The sequence below is a fragment of the Lynx canadensis genome, chromosome B3 (genome assembly GCF_007474595.2).
Source record: "Lynx canadensis isolate LIC74 chromosome B3, mLynCan4.pri.v2, whole genome shotgun sequence".
In the NCBI taxonomy this organism is placed as follows: Eukaryota; Metazoa; Chordata; class Mammalia; order Carnivora; family Felidae; genus Lynx; species Lynx canadensis.
The window spans coordinates 5,405,998-5,421,788 of record NC_044308.2 but is presented as its reverse complement, the minus strand read 5'-3'; the positions used below and the strand labels follow the sequence as shown (position 1 = coordinate 5,421,788).

The window sequence follows — 15,791 nt, the reverse complement described above, 5'->3', positions numbered from 1 at the left end:
TCACCAGCTCCAGATGAGGGTCGGCTGTGACCCTGGAGTCGAGATGGGGAAATATGGAGCAACCGTTAGCACAGTTAGGTCAGATGGTAGCAGACTGAGTTACCGTGACCACAAAACCAGGGGATCAGTGTCCAACGGGAGGCAGGTCTGTAGGTCTGTGTGGAAAGTTTCTGTCCTGTTCAAGGTTCCTTATCAATCTCTAAGGATTAGGGATGAAGTGGAAAGCAAGAAAAATATACGCCTGCCCTCATGGAGTTGATACTCTAGTGTCATCTATTCATTCATTAAAGCAAGTTTATTTCTATCTTAAAGGGAAAAAACCTATTCCTTGGACCCGATCGAGAGAGGAGTAGCTCTTGTCACCATCCATTAGTGGTTTTGATGACCTTGTTGGCCCACAGGTAGGGCACTCGGTCACTGCGGGGCTCCCTGCTGGCTGTCTCCCCAGCAGCCATTTCTCACCTCTTCCTTTCTTTATCTTATTTTGTTATTAGTTTATTTTATTGTTTCATTATTTTTTTAAATATTTATTTATTTATTTTTGAGACAGAGAGATAGAGTGTGAGCAGGGGAGAGGAAGAGACAGAGGGAGACAGAGACTCCCAAGCAGGATCCGCACTGTTAGCGCGGAGCCCTACGCAGGGCTGGGACTCACGATTTGTGAGATCCTGACCTGAGCCAAAACCCAGAGTTGGACGCTCAACCGACTGAGCCACCCAGGCGCCCCCCACCTTTTAAAATGTTATATACAGAGAGAGTGCAAGTGGGGGAGAGGGGCTCTTAAGCAGGTTTCGTGCACAGTGTGGAGCCCGATGTGGGGCTCAATCCCTGGGATCATGACCTGAGCCTAATTCAAGAGTCAGATGCTCAACCAACGGAGCCACTCAGGCGCCCCTCACCTCTTCCTTTCTACAAGTACCACATCTCCCCCCTACACCGAGCACTTTTCTTCCTTGCATCCATTTGTCTCAGGGAAAGTTGACCCCCATACCTCAAGAGTCACCCCATTGGCCTGAGGGGAATTCTGTTCCCCTTGAGGGCAGTTGGTTCAGGCAAAGGCCTATGACCCAGTCTGACAAATATCCTGAGAAGTCCAGGGAGGACTGGGAAGTTTTCTCCCTCCTAAGAGAAAGCCATAGTACATCAGTTAGAAATGTTTTTATCAGCAGGTAACGGAACCACCCCCCATACACACACGCACGCACGTGCACACACACACACACACACACGCACACACACACACACACACACACTCTCTGACAAATAACGGTTTAAGAGTGAAGATATTTAACGAGCTCAGTATAAAAGTCTGGAGGTAGGTGGTTCCTGGTATTGGTGTCTCAAATAATATTAGGATCAACATCTCTGTGATTCTCTTTTTCTTTCATTAATGGTGTTTCAAAGGCTGCCACTCCAGCCGTTATGTCCATGTTGAGGCCTGGGAAGAAAGGAACTTTGTCAGGGACTGAAACCTGTCCCTTTTCTAATCAACGATTTCCCAGAAATGCCCTGGCTTTCTTTCACTTTCATCTCATTGGGACAGGACTGTCACCTGGCCACTTCTAGCTGCAAGGCAGACTGGGAAGGTGAGTTTTTGGCTCTTCTTGTCTATAGAAGAAACAGGAAATGAAGAGGACGTTGGGTTGGGAAGTGGGACTAGGTTAGCTACACCCAGGAAGCAAGCCTCCGGTGTCTGGAACCACCTGCTGCCATCTTGGTTCTGGCCGGAGCAGAGAGATAGAAGGAACCTACCTACAGCCCAGATGAAAAGTGAGCAAAGTAGGTGAAGACACCATTCACGGAGAAAGGAAACAGTAACCCTCAAGCATATGAAAAAATGCCCAACTTCACTCATAAGAGCAATTAGAATCAAAATAACACCATGATACTACCTTTTTACCTATCAGATTGGCAAAAATCCAAATGTTTGACAACACATTCTGTTCATAAGGCTGTGGGGAAACAGGCATTCTCCTGCGTGAAGGGCAAAATAGCACGATCTCCTGTGGTGGCGAAAGAGTGGATGAAGGAACGCATGAACTAGGGTCTTCATGTCCTCACCAAGATGCCACATCAACTGACCTGGGGCCCAGCCTCCTGTGGGACTTCCTGGTAAGTGACACAATCAATGTCCTCACTGATTAAGCCCGTTTGAGGGGAGTTTTTGTTACCCAGAACCCACGATATCCCAAATGATGCCCCTGCCTCCCACCTGAAGCCCAGGAGCAAAGGTATTCTGGCCAGAAGCCAGATCATGGAATCTCATTGGGTCACCCAGTGACTAGCCAAACCCAAGCAGGTACGGATCCAAAAGCTGAGCTCATTGCTGACAGAAGAATTCCTCCCAGAGAATGGGCCGTGAGCCTATTCCCAAATCAGTGGGTGGGTAACTGCCTAAGGTAATATCTAACCCATGTGGTCATGAGAGGGGCTGTATCTTGAGTGGTTGAAAGTCCTGTTGGAATCCAAATTGTAGGGAATGCCCTAAGGAGTTAGACCTTGAGGTGGTGAGAGGGCTGCCATGGTCTTGCTTGGCCCGATGTCCTAGCTTGCTATTTGGTTTCTTGGATTGCCTTTATTTGCATTTCTTATTCACGGGGCAACCTCCTGGTTCCTGAGTATTCCCAAATTGTGTGGCAAGTGAAGAGATTAGGATTCTGTTTGTCTTTTGAAAAATAGCTCGTGAAGAATGGACAAGCCCAGTGGAATCCCTTCATCCTCCCATCCAACATTCCTCACTAATGACCTTCCTAGTCTGAGATGCGGTTCAAGACGGATGGCTCGTGCCCTCGGGCTACACCGCTTCATATGCTGCATTTCAAAATCCATGCCCTCTGTACTGAACACCAATGACTGGGACAAACTTCCAGGATATTCAGAGTAGATGGTAGCCACTCGTGAAGCCCTATCCATGTGTAGGCCTGCACCAATTCTGCCCAGGTGTCAGGCAGGCGAGAGCCAGGATACCTGGCTTCTGAGGATGGGAGCCTTCACGGCCCTGGGGATCCAAAGGACTTGGTTTGTTCCCTTCTAAGGTGGAGTCAAGGCCAGAACAAAAGCATAAGCAAGAAAACCTCATTGAGGTCATACTGCCAACGGACATTCTGATGCCCACAGCTAGGGGCAGTAAGAGGTGGGTAAGTGGGCCAGTGTGATCCCTGGTGGGGTTCCTGTGTGATCACGTGGCAGCCTGACAGGAGCAGGGAGGTGGGTGGGAATGCAGGGTCTTCCGCAAGGACAGATACAGAAAGCAGGTGCCAAGAGCGCCACCATGCCTTGGGGGCGTGATGGCCGTATCTCCAAAGTTGGGTAGATGCTGGCCTCTTCCTTGGCATCCTTCTAGCCCCCAGAAGGGCTCAGTCTGTGGGCGTGGCAATCGTCCAGACTCCCCTCGAGCCGTATTTCCGGCAAGCGTCCCGCCACCAGCGTCATAACGCACTCTGATCACTGCTCTCAGCACATGTATATTTAGTTTGTCCCCTGCTGTTCATTTGTGATTGTTTGCAGGTTGTGTCATGTGTGTATGTTATGTCTACGCTGGATACAGGCCCCTGAGACCAAGGTCTGTCTTCTAGTTTTTGTGAATCACCATCCCCCTCCTCCACGAACCACACCACCACCACCACCAATAAGAACTAAGACCTACTACGGGGCATTGCATAACACAGACAAAAATGCTTGTGAATAAGTTACCATTACTGACAGTCCGAGGTTCACCCCCACTGTGAACCAACACTGTGGAGGGAAAAGCTGAGGGTCAGAGCCGAGGAACATGTAGAGAGGGGCTCTTTGTTAAGAACAGACCAGGCATCTATTTGCCCCGAGAGGGCTGTCAGAATTACAAAAAAAAAAAAAAAAAAAAAAAAAAAAAATTTGGGAGGCGTGTCCCATAGCCTCATGGGACACATGCACCTGGGAAGATTCTTCACAGACCTGGCCGGTAGCGGGAACGACAATTGCCAGCCATCACATCACCCTGCCATAGCAGATCAGTGCACAAGAAATTAGAATCAGAACATTTTGCTATGGCTTGGCGAAATCTAAGACAGCTTTTTTCCAGAAGTCTTTTCCTATGAGATTCCTTGACATGGCGACCCGTCCAACTTAAAGGATTTATTCGTGTTGTCAGCTTTTCAGAAAGGTATTTCTTGAAACGAAGCAACGAAAAACACCGACTTCGAAGGGAGGGCGCAAACTGTAGAGGTCGCGGGAAGACCAAGGTGCGGGGTGGCTCCTGGCCACCAGGGGGCGTGGTCTCCCCGGTCCTAGGCTGCAAAGCCAACCGTGGCGACCGCAGCCCGCCCCGCACTGTCACACGGCCCGCAGCCCCCTCCGCGAAGCCCGGGCCCGGGGATCCGGGTGGGCACCAGGCCTCTTCTCCCACTTGGGCATTTCCTGCAGCGGGTATGTCTGGGGTGCAGAAGGCCGGGAGCGGCCAGGCCGGGAGGAGGTCACGTTAAATTACAGGCTGGGCGGGAGTGCTGTGCTGGCGGCTTCGCCCAGGAGCCAGGAAGGCGGTGGTGTCTGGGGCATGACCTCGGGTGGCTGTGGTGCTGGATGGGCCGCTGGGCAGAGTCCCACCGGCGAGGCCACGGAGAGCGTGGGTGTGGCAACCACAACAGAGACGCGGGGGTGGGGGTGGGGGACATCGTGTGGTGCGACCCGGGCGAAGTCCATGCTTTGCGGCGAGGTCCGCCCTGGTCTGGTCTGGTCTCCCTTCCTCAGCATTACTTTCTCTGGGAGGAGCTCTTCTCCTGCCCGGTGACCCGCTCCTCCCCCGGGGGACTTCCGTCCCTCTCCCATCCACGCACCCAACACTGGTGAGCGCCCGCTGTAGCCGCTAGTCTTGGGCCTCCGTGGCTTTACTCATGCTTTTCTCCCCGCCCTTCTCAGCCCGTCCAGGTTTCACCATGCCTCAGTGAGGCCCTGGAGCCTCACCAGCTCCAGGAAGCCCCCTCTGATTACTCCAGAGTGAGGAAAAGGATCTAGTCGGCCCCATATGCGGTTATATCCCCAGCGCCTAATACTATGCCTGCCACTAGCGGGGTCTCAGTAAGTATGTATTCGCTTGAAGGAATGAGGCGATCTTGTGTGACGTCACAGCTTTTTTTAAAAGATTTTATTTTTTTAAGTTTATTTATTTATTTTGAGAGAGAGTGAGAGAGAGAGAGAATGCATGTGCACGAGCAGGGGAGGGGCAGAGAGAGAGGAGGACACAGAACCCGAAACAGGCTCCAGGCTCTGAGCCGTCAGCACAGAGCCTGATGAGGGGCTCCAATCCATGAACCACGAGATCATGACCTGAGCCAAAGTCAGACACTTAACCGACTGAGCCGCCCAGGCGCCCCATTTTATTGTTTTTTTACGTTTATTTATTTTGAGAGAGAGAGAAAGAGAGCACAAGCAGGAGAGGGGCAGAGAGAGAGGGAGAGAGAAGATCCCAAGCAGGCTCCACGACGAGAAGACTCAGGGCTCCGTCCCACAAACTGCAAAACTGTGACCTGAGCCAAAATCAAGAGTCCCACACTCCACCAACTGAGCTAGCCAGGCACCCCTGATTTGACAGCTATGATTGCCCAAAACTTTCACTTGGCACATCGTCAAGTCCCGCCTGTGACATCTGTCCTACTGAACTGTTGTGTTTATTACCACTGGATGCTTGCTGGTTGGATTAGGCAGGGCTCTCGAGCTGGAAGGGCCAGAAAGGAATTTATTGGCTCATTGAACCACACCATCAGGGGATAGGCAGGAAGGGTTGAGCCTGCTTCAGGGACAACAGGAACCTGGGATTATGTCAGGACGCCCTGCCGCTCATCATGGCTTCTCTCTTTGATGTCTTTATCCCTGCTTCTGCAAACTGGCTTTCTCCACCCAAAAAATGACTGTCAGCTAGCCCAGATTCACATCCTTTGCGCTCGCCAGTCCAAGAGGAATAGGATTTTCCTCCCTGGCTCCTATTTTATTTTATTTTATTTTATTTTATTTTATTTTATTTCTTTTGTTAATGTTTGTTCATTTTTGAGACAGAGTGTGAGTGGGGGAGGGGCAGAGAGAGAGGGAGACACAGAATCCGAAGCAGGCTCCGGGCTCTGCGCTGTCAGCGCAGAGCCTGACCCAGGGCTTGAACTCACGAACCGTAAGATCATGACCAGAGCCGAAGTCGGACGCTCAATTCACTGAGCCACCCAGGCACCCCTCCAGCTCCGATTTTAAAATCCTGACAAAAACTTCAATAGGGCTTGGTTTTTCTGGATCTCGTGCCTTTTTCTTGCACCAACCACCGTGGCCAGAGGCAGACACGTAGAATAATCGGCAGCTCGTACCTGAATGGCAGAGTTGGACGAGAGAAGGAGCAGCTGAGCCCCAAAATGTGGATGAGAGAAACAGACGTGGCCACTCAGAAGAGCTGGGGCCACCACCCTGATGTGTGTTTATGACAGTGACTGCGCACACGTTTTGTGATTATTCCCTGTTATTGAGGACAAGGACGGTACATGCCCATGGTGCCCTTGCTGAAGACAAGAACTTGATGAATACAGGCTGATTTATAGGAGAGGAAGGGGTGTGTGTGTGTGTGTGTGTGTGTGTGTGTGTGTGTCTGGGTGGTGGAATCTCGGGTGGATCTCCCCTGCACTTTGCATGAACCTACAACTGTCCTTCTTGTCCCGGCTGCTGTGGGTGAGGCCTTCTGTTCAGGGTGTGGATCTAGAGAGAATTATGGCTTAAGCTGTCGCTTCTGGATTTCCTCCTGAGAAAATCTTCTGAGCCCAGCAGCGTAATATTGGCTTTTTGTTTCGCAGGGGGAATGGCTCTAAGGCTGGTTTTTCTGTTTGTGTTTTGTTGTTGTTTATTTCGGTAGAGAGCAAGAGGGAAGTTTTGGACGATGGCGTCTTCCTCGGACGGTCCCAGGAGTGTGGCTGTTTTGAAAAATCAGGCGTTCCTGCCAGAGGCGCTTCAGGCTTTCAACAGCCCTCTTAGGTAACACTATTCACCTAGTTTCTCTGATGAGGAAACTGAGGCTCAGCAGTACACGCCCAGGTCACGGAGCTATAGGAAGTAGGGAGGACAGAAAGACGCGTCTGGATTAGGAAGCGTGCACCAGCGGCTTTGCCTGCCTCCGATCATTTCATCTACACAGCAGGTGACAGGCTTGCTGAAGTGTAAATGCCTTGCCCAAGGTCATAGAGGCCAGTGAGCCCTGGGATTTGTTGATTCCAAGTCCCTACTATTTTTTCCTTTTTTTTTTAGTGTTTATTTATATTTGAGAGAGAGAGGGAGACAGAGTGTGAGCGGGGGAGGGGCAGAGAGAGACAGAGACACGGAATCCAAAACGGGCTCCGGGCTCCGAGCTGTCAGCGCAGAGCCCGACTCGGGGCTCGAACTCACAAGCCGTGAGATCATGACCTGAGCTGAAGCCAGACGCTCAACTGACTGAGCCACCCCAGTGTCCCTCTACTATTTTCACTTCCTTACACTTGTGGCTTTGGTCTCTGTTGTGCCTCCATTGCCGAATCTGTAAAATGGGGGTGATGACAGTACGTACTTCATGGTGTTGGGGGGGGGGGGGGAGAAAAATGACACCCGGCCTGCAGTAAGAGCTCTGTAAGTGGACGCTATTGTCACTGTTTTTGTTATTGCGCTGCAAGACCTCCCTCAGGATCACGAGTCGGACCACTCCCTGTGGCGGGAGAACCAGATCCCGTGGGAGCCCCCTCCGGGCCCAGGTGCTCCTGAGGCCCAGCGGCCGCAGGTGCCTGGGAAAGTCTGCGACAGGAATAAAGGGAACAAAGGCTCCAGGTGCTCGGCTGAAGCTTTGTCTGGCTCAAGGCCTGTTTCCTGCTCGATCAGGTTGCTCTTGGCTGGCTGGGCTCCGGGAGCTGACCCCTCCCCCCTGCCCCTGCCCCTGCCGCTGCCCCTGCCCGCCGAGGGCTGAGGGCCGGGCCTGGTGATGCAGGACGGGGCCCAGCTGGGCAAAGCACTGCCTTTTTAGAGCCCAGCCTTGGAGTTTGGCTGGCTGAAGCAGGAAGCCTTGAGACACCAGGCCCTCCCTCCAGCTCTGTGGTTTCAGTGAGCCCCCCTCCCATCCTCCTTAGGTGGGGTGGCCCTGGGGGTAGAGCCTGGGGCTTGAATGCCAGCCCAAGAATGGAGCCGCAGCCCGAGGCAACCTGTCTTTCTCTCTGCCTCTCGGTTTTCCTGGCAAGGATGTTCAGAAGGTTGTGCCGGTTCATGGAGAAAGCCCTTGCAAGCCCTAACAATTCCCTGGGGCCCCCAACACTGCCTGTAGGAGACGGAGCTTCAGACCCGGTGGCGGGGGATCCTAGTATAACACAAACTGGGGCCTGTCTCCCTCTGCTTCACCCCTACCGCAACCCCGGGCTGCCCACCCCCCTCCCTGCGCGGCAGCTCTCGGTCAGAACCTTAAAGAAAGGTCCTTGACCGGGAGTTTATTCCTGCCTCAGGGCTTTTGCACTTGCTGTCCTGTTGCCCCGGAACACAGTGTGCTCCAGGTGTCCATGTGGCTGTCCTTGTCGCTCAGGTTTGAGCCTTTAGATGTTACCTCCTTAGAGAGGCCTTCTTTGTCACCCTCTGAACCAGCCCCTGCCTTGTCCCTCACTTTCAACCTCATCCTGTTTTCTAACCCTCAGAGGACTCACCTCCGTCCCTCAGAGTTTCTTTTTTCTTTTTTTAATGTTTATTTATTTGAGAGAGAGAGAGAGAGAGCACACGATGAGAGAGGGGCAGAGAGAGAGGGAGACACAGAATCTGAAGCAGGCTCCAGGCTCTGAGCTGTCAGCACAGAGCCTGACACGGGGCTCAAGCCCATGAACCGTGAGATCATGACCTGAGCCAAAGTGAGACGCTCAACTGAGTGAGCCACCCAAGCGCCCTTCTCAAAGTTTCTTGTTCTGATTTATCTCCCTTCTTTTTTTTTTTTTTTTTTGAGCCATTTTTTTTTTTAATTTTTTTTTCAACGTTTATTTATTTTTGGGACAGAGAGAGACACAGCATGAACGGGGGAGGGGCAGAGAGAGAGGGAGACACAGAATCGGAAGCAGGCTCCAGGCTCCGAGCCGTCAGCCCAGAGCCCGACGCGGGGCTCGAACTCCCGGACCGCGAGATCGTGACCTGGCCGAAGTCGGACGCTTAACCGACTGCGCCACCCAGGCGCCCCTTTTCTTTAACTTATTTTTTAAATTTACATCCAAGTTAGTTAGCATTTAGTGCAACAATGATTTCAGGAGTAGATTCCTTGGTGCCCCTTTACCCATTTAGCCCATCCCCCCTCCCACAACCCCTCCAGTAACCCTCTGTTTGTTCTCTGTATTTAAAAATCTCTTATGTTTTGTCCCCCTCCCTGTTTTTATATAATTTTTGCTTCCCTTCCCTTATGTTCATCTGTTTTGTCTCTTAAAGTCCTCATATGAGTGAAGTCCTATGATATTTGTCTTTCTCTGCTGACTAATTTCACTTAGCACAATACCCTCCAGTTCCATCCACGTAGTTGCAAATGGCCTCCTTTTTTTTTTTAATTTTTTTAATGTTTGTTTTATTTTTGAGAGAGAGAGTGTGTGTGCACAAGCAGGGGAGGGGCAGAGAAAGGGAGACAGAGGATCCGAAGCAGGCTCCGTGCTGACAGCAGAGGACCCCAACACAGGGCTCGAACTCATGGACCGCGAGATCATGACCTGAGCCCAAGCTGGGTGCTTAACCCTGACTGAGCCACCCGGGCGCCCCTATCTCCCTTTTTCTCGTCTGCCTCTTCGCTGGAATCTACGCCCCCTGAAGGGAGGGCCTCTCTGTCTTTCCTTCCACCGTCTCCAGAGCTGGGCCTAGCACTGGACAGTCGGGTACTCCCTGTAGCTGTCACCAACCGTGAGACCCGCCTTAGGATGAATGTCTTGGTGTCTGTTCCCGTCTGCACTTCTGTGGAGGCAGCTTTGCGGGTATGAACGCACTTCAGATTCCCAAAGCACTTTCAAATAAACGCACTGCCTCGTTGGTACCTCATCTCACAACTCAAACCCATTGTTCCACTGGGTCATGTTACAGATGTGCGTATATTCAGACTCACTGCGTTGGGGTGTGGGGTGGTAGCACTCTAATCTCCGAGATTCTCGTAGGCTCTGGGTTGTTCTAGGACTCTGTCGATGCAGGTGTTACCTTTAGGTCTCAGCCAGGGAAACTCTAAAACGCTTGCTCTCTTCCATGGCTGGGACATCCCACTTTCTCTTCTGCTCTCGGGCCTTGGAATCAGAGAAGGACCTCTAAATAGCACAGAGTACTTCGTACTTAGCATTCTGCCCTCTCAGGTTCACAGATATTCAGCGGCAGGTGAGGCTTGGAGGCGAAGGGACCCAGCCGCCAGGAAAGTGGGGAAGGCGGGTCTAGAACTCCGCTCCAGAACCCTCTGGTCGGACTCCAAACCGAAGGCCCAGCTCACCACGCGCATCTGTATGTGGATTCATTTCCAGCTGCCTGGGGGGTGGAGCTCTTCATGGTCTAAATTGTTAAAATCGTAATGGCATCTTTAGGTGCCTTTATTAAGCTCATTAAGGGCTTATGAGGTCTTGCCCTGGCTTTCCGTTGGATCCTGCAGCCGGAGAGGGAGGCGAGGCTCCCAGCTGTGCCCGTGTGATGGCGTGCATGGAAACTCCTCAAAGGACAGCAGAGATCCATACTGACTGGGAACCTGGCAAAGATAAGCCTGCGTGGGTGTTCAGGGACACATAGGCACCGTCTGGAAGGATGTGCTTCAGAATGCCAGCAGGGACATGGGGCGCCTGGGTGGCTCAGGCGGTTAAGCATCTGACCCTTAGTTTCGGCTCGGGTCATGATCTCACGGCTTCGTGGGTTCGAGCCCCACATCGGGTTCCTCCGCGCTGAGGGTGCAGAGCCTGCCCGGGAGTCTCTGCCTCCTTCTGTCTCTGCCCCTCCCCCACTCACATTGTCTCTGTCTCTCTCAAAATAAATAAATAAACTTAAAAAAAAAAGAAGAAGAATGCCAATAGTGGCGTCCCTGGGGATGGCCTTCTGAGTGATTTTTCAGTCTCTTCTTTATGCTTTTTGGAACTGTCTGAATTTTTTTTTATATATAATGAGCAAGCATTTCCTTTATAATCAGGAAAAGAAATAAATAGAGTCATTTTCATCTTGAAAAGGAATGGAAGACAGCCCCTGAATAGAAATAAAGGAAGGGGAAGAGTGCTTATGAAGTGCGTGATCGGTGTTTTCAGTCGGATCACTCAGGGGGACGTCCCGCAGGTACAATCGGAGTCAGCCGCTGGGGGGGGGGGGGGGGGGTTCAAAATATTAACGTAACAAGGGCTGATTGGACTTCTTCTATGAATGAGGCCCATCATTATCATCCCCTCGGCCCCCTGTCTCTGGGCAGCGCTCCTCTTTCTCAGGATCCCAGTGATTAACGTCACAAGCCCTTCCCGGAGACTGTGCAGCGAGTCGCTGGAGGAGAACCGAGAAGTGAGACGTCAGTGAGTCAGAACTCATTCAAAGCCCCGGAGTTTCCCGGCCGTTACCTTCCACGCCTGGACCTATGAGTCAGGGTCATCTCGCCCCCGTTGTGTGTGGTGCATACATGCTTCCCTGCCCTGCTCTTCCGGGGGCCCCATCCCAGCCCTCACGCGTGCACACACACCGGCCCCGGCCGGCCGCGTCCCCGGCCGCGTGTCCTGGCGAGGGTGCGGGTGCAGGCGCGCCCGGCTTATTCACTCACCCCCGGGGGATGTGCACGGGCCCCTTGGGTGCCGAGCTCAGGCTCTGCACGGCCAGAGACGAACCGAAAAAAGAAAAATAAATATCAGTACTTCCTTTCCCATAAATGTTGCAACAGTCTAGCTGTAGCTTAGAGCGTATATTTTTTTAAGTCCATTTATTTGGGGGTTGGGAGGGGCAGAGCAGGAGAGAGAAAGAATCCTAAGCAGGCTCCATGCTCAGGGTGGAGCCCGAGGGGGGGCTCCTATCCCACCACCCTGGGATCGTGACCTGGGCCGAAAGCAAGAGTTGGACACTCAACTGACTGAGCCACCCAAGTGCCCCTTACAGCAGGTATTTTGTGAATAATCAGAATTAACCCACATGTCTGGCGTTAGTGGTCTGTATCCAGAGAACAGAATACTATGGAGGTACTAAAAAGAGTGAAGTAGATTATGTAAAGTGACATAGAAAATGGTCATTTTGGGGGTGTCTGGCTGGCTCAGTCAGGAGAACATGCGACTCTTGATCTCGGGGTTGTGAGTTTGAGCCTCATGTTGGGTGGGGAGATTAGAGATTACTTAAAAGTAAAATTAGACATTCTTTTTTTTTTTTAATGTTTTTTATTTATCTTTGAGAGAGCCCAAGCAGAAGAGGGGCAGAGAGAGGTCGGAGGATCCAAAGCGGGCTCCACACCGACAGCAGCAAGTCCGATGGGCTCGAACTCATGAACGGTGAGATCAGAACCTGAGCCAAAGTCGGATGCTCAACCGACTGAGCCGCCCAGGCACCCCTCACAAGTGTTTTTTTTGTTTTTGTTTTTGTTTTGTTTTTTTTGTTTTTTTTTTCAACGTTTATTTATTTTTGGGACAGAGAGAGACAGAGCATGAACGGGGGAGGGGCAGAGAGAGAGGGAGACACAGAATCGGAAACAGGCTCCAGGCTCCGAGCCATCAGCCCAGAGCCCGACGCGGGGCTCGAACTCACGGACCGCGAGATCGTGACCTGGCTGAAGTCGGACGCTTAACCGACTGCACCACCCAGGCGCCCCTCACAAGTGTTTTTAAAGAAATACATAGTCATTTCACAAAAATGAAATGTCATATACCGTAGGACAAAATTAAATATTATAAACCAGAAAAATTGTTTATGGTTCTGCATAGATATAAAAATATTATCAAAACATTCATATCCCTTCAAATAAAAAAATAAAATTAAACATTCTTTAAAAAATAACTTAAGAGAAAGAAAATGGTCAGTTTTAAGGCACAGCCACGTGTACATGATGTTCTTGTTCGTGTGAATCTGTATTATGACTTTTTAAAAAAAAAAATTTTAATGTTTTTATTTATTTTTGAGACAGAGAGAGAAAGAGCATGAGCGGGGGAGGGGCAGAGAGAGAGGGAGACACGGAATCCGAAGCAGGCTCCAGGCTCCGAACTGTCAGTGCAGAGCCTGACGTGGGGCTCGAACTCACAGACCATGAGATCATGACCTGAGCTGAAGTCAGACGCTTCACCGACTGAGCCACCCAGGCGCCCCGTATTATGACTCATTTTAAAAAGTAGATATCTTCCCATTGTAAAAAGATAAAACCGGGGCGCCTGGGTGGCGTAGTCAGTTAAGCGTCCGACTTCAGCCAGGTCACGATCTCGCGGTCCGTGAGTTCGAGCCCCGCGTCAGGCTCTGGGCTGATGGCTCGGAGCCTGGAGCCTGTTTCTGATTCTGTGTCTCCCTCTCTCTCTGCCCCTCCCCCCGTTCATGCTCTGTCTCTCTCTGTCTCAAAAATAAATAAACGTTAAAAAAAAAAAATTTAAAAAGATAAAACCTCCAGAAAAATTTAGACAAAGACCTGAAAAGCCCCCATCAGGACCCGCATCCATCAGGACAGGCCAGGTTATGCTCTAGTAACAAACACCTCTGAACATCTCAGTGACTTAAAATAACAAAGATTTATTTCTTGCCCACGCTTCATTCCCAGCAAGGCTCTCAAAGGCTCATCTCTTTGTAGTCATCAGAGCCCCACTGTCATTGTATGATGTCACTGTCCCCATGTGAGACTTCAGGGTTCACCACTGCAGGGGAAGAAAGCCTAAGAACCACACACGGGTTCTCCAATGCCTCCCCCAGAAGGGGCACATGTCACCCTTCCTCACATTTCATTGGCCAAAGCAAGTCACATGGCCACCTAACTTCCGGAGGAAGTATGATCCTCGAAAGTATACTCGGAAGAGAAGAGAGCTGGGGGAGTCCGTGAGCCCTGGTGACGTCTACCGCCCATGACAAACCGACTGCACCCTTCCAGGCCTTGTTCACGCTGATACACAGAGTAGTTTTGCAGTAATTTCAAAATATAACCCAGATCCTGTAGTCAGACAGACCTAGGTTTGAATCCTAAGTAAGCTATCTACCTGCTGTGTTCCCTGAGATAAGATGCTCGATCCACCCAAAACTCAGGTTTCTCATTAGCACCTGCTTCCTGGATGAATGTAGCAATGAAATGCCCTAGTGTGAATCAAACCCTTAATAAGCGGTGGCTTACAAAAGTAGTCATGTCTAACGAAGCACTAAGGAGTGCTGCAGGGTGGTTGTTTAGAAGACTGGCGATGTCAATATGCACAAATCAATACGGGGGGAAGAAAGCACTTATCCCTCCATCAGAGTTTTCTAGGGCGGTATCTGGAGGTTCTCTTGTATCCACAGCCCCAGCTGTGGATATGAGTGGTAGTTATTAACTCTAGGGAATACAGACTGGGGGGGGGGGGCATCTTTACAGCCGGGCAGAGGCTGCCAGTGAGAGAGCCGTGGGTCAGGTGCAAAACAGCCGCCCTGCGTCAACTGATCTGGGCTCTGCTCCTTCCTACTCTGGCTTTCCGAGCTGAGTGTCCTGTTAAAGAGAACGGTTTTCTTTTCTTTTCTTTTTTTAAATTTTTAAAATTTATGTTTATTTATTTTTGAGAGAGAGAGAGAGACAGAGCGTGAGCGAGGGAGGTGCAGAGAGAAAAGGAGACACAGAATCCGAAGCAGGCTCCAGGCTCTGAGCTGTCAGCGCAGAGCCTGATGTGGGACTCGAACCCATGAACCGTGAGATCATGACCTGAGCTGAAGTCGAATGCTTAACTGACTGAGCCACCCAGGCCCCCTAAAGAGAACAGTTTTCTAGTGAAAGGAGCAGTCTTCATATATAAATATGTTGTTTTAAGATACAACAATCGTGACATTTCTAGAGGACAATCTGGCAGCATGCATCAGAAGCCTTAAAAATAGGGGCGCCCAGGGGCACCTGGGTGGCTCAGTCGGTTAAGCGTCCGACTTTGGCTCAGGTCATGATCTCACGGTCCGGTCCGTGAGTTCGAGCCCCGCGTCGGGCTCTGTGCTGACAGACAGCTCAGAGCCTGGAGCCTGCTTCTGATTCTGTGTCTCCCTTTCTCTGACCCTCCCCCGTTCATGCTCTGTCTCTCTCTGTCTCAAAGATAAATAAACGTTAAAAAAAAAATTAAAAAAAAAATAGGGGCGCCTGGTGGCTCAGTGGGTTAAGCGTCCGACTTTGGCTCAGATCACAATCTCGTGGTCTGTGAGTCTGAGCCCCGCATCAGGTTCTGTGCTGACAGCTCGGAGCCTGGAGCCTGCTTTGGATTCCGTGTCTCCCTCTCTCTCTGCCCCTCCCCTGTTTGCACTCTGTCTCTCTCTCTAAAAATGAAAGCATAAAAAAAAAATCTTTTTTTTTTTTTAATTTTTTTTCAACGTTTTTTATTTATTTTTGGGACAGAGAGAGACAGAGCATGAACGGGGGAGGGGCAGAGAGAGAGGGAGACACAGAATCGGAAACAGGCTCCAGGCTCCGAGCCATCAGCCCAGAGCCCGACGCGGGGCTCGAACTCACGGACCGCGAGATCGTGACCTGGCTGAAGTCGGACGCTTAACCGACTGCGCCACCCAGGCGCCCCAAAAAAAATCTTTTTAAAGAAAGAAAAAAGAAAATCTTGGGGCACCTGGGTGGCTCAGTCAGTTAAGCATCCGACTTCAGCACAGTCATGATCTCACGGTTCGTGGGTTCGAGCCCCATCAGGCTCTGTGCTGAC

General features: G+C 51.0%; 1 long non-coding RNA gene across 1 annotated transcript; it reads left to right on the top strand.

The window, feature by feature from the left end:
- Positions 1–4,262: 4,262 nt before the first annotated feature.
- On the top strand, positions 4,263–11,679 carry LOC115515502. Its single transcript, XR_003969299.1, has 5 exons — positions 4,263–4,404; positions 4,894–5,052; positions 6,860–6,978; positions 11,160–11,262; positions 11,393–11,679. It is a non-coding gene; the product is annotated as an uncharacterized LOC115515502 (long non-coding RNA).
- The last annotated feature ends 4,112 nt before the right edge of the window (positions 11,680–15,791 follow it).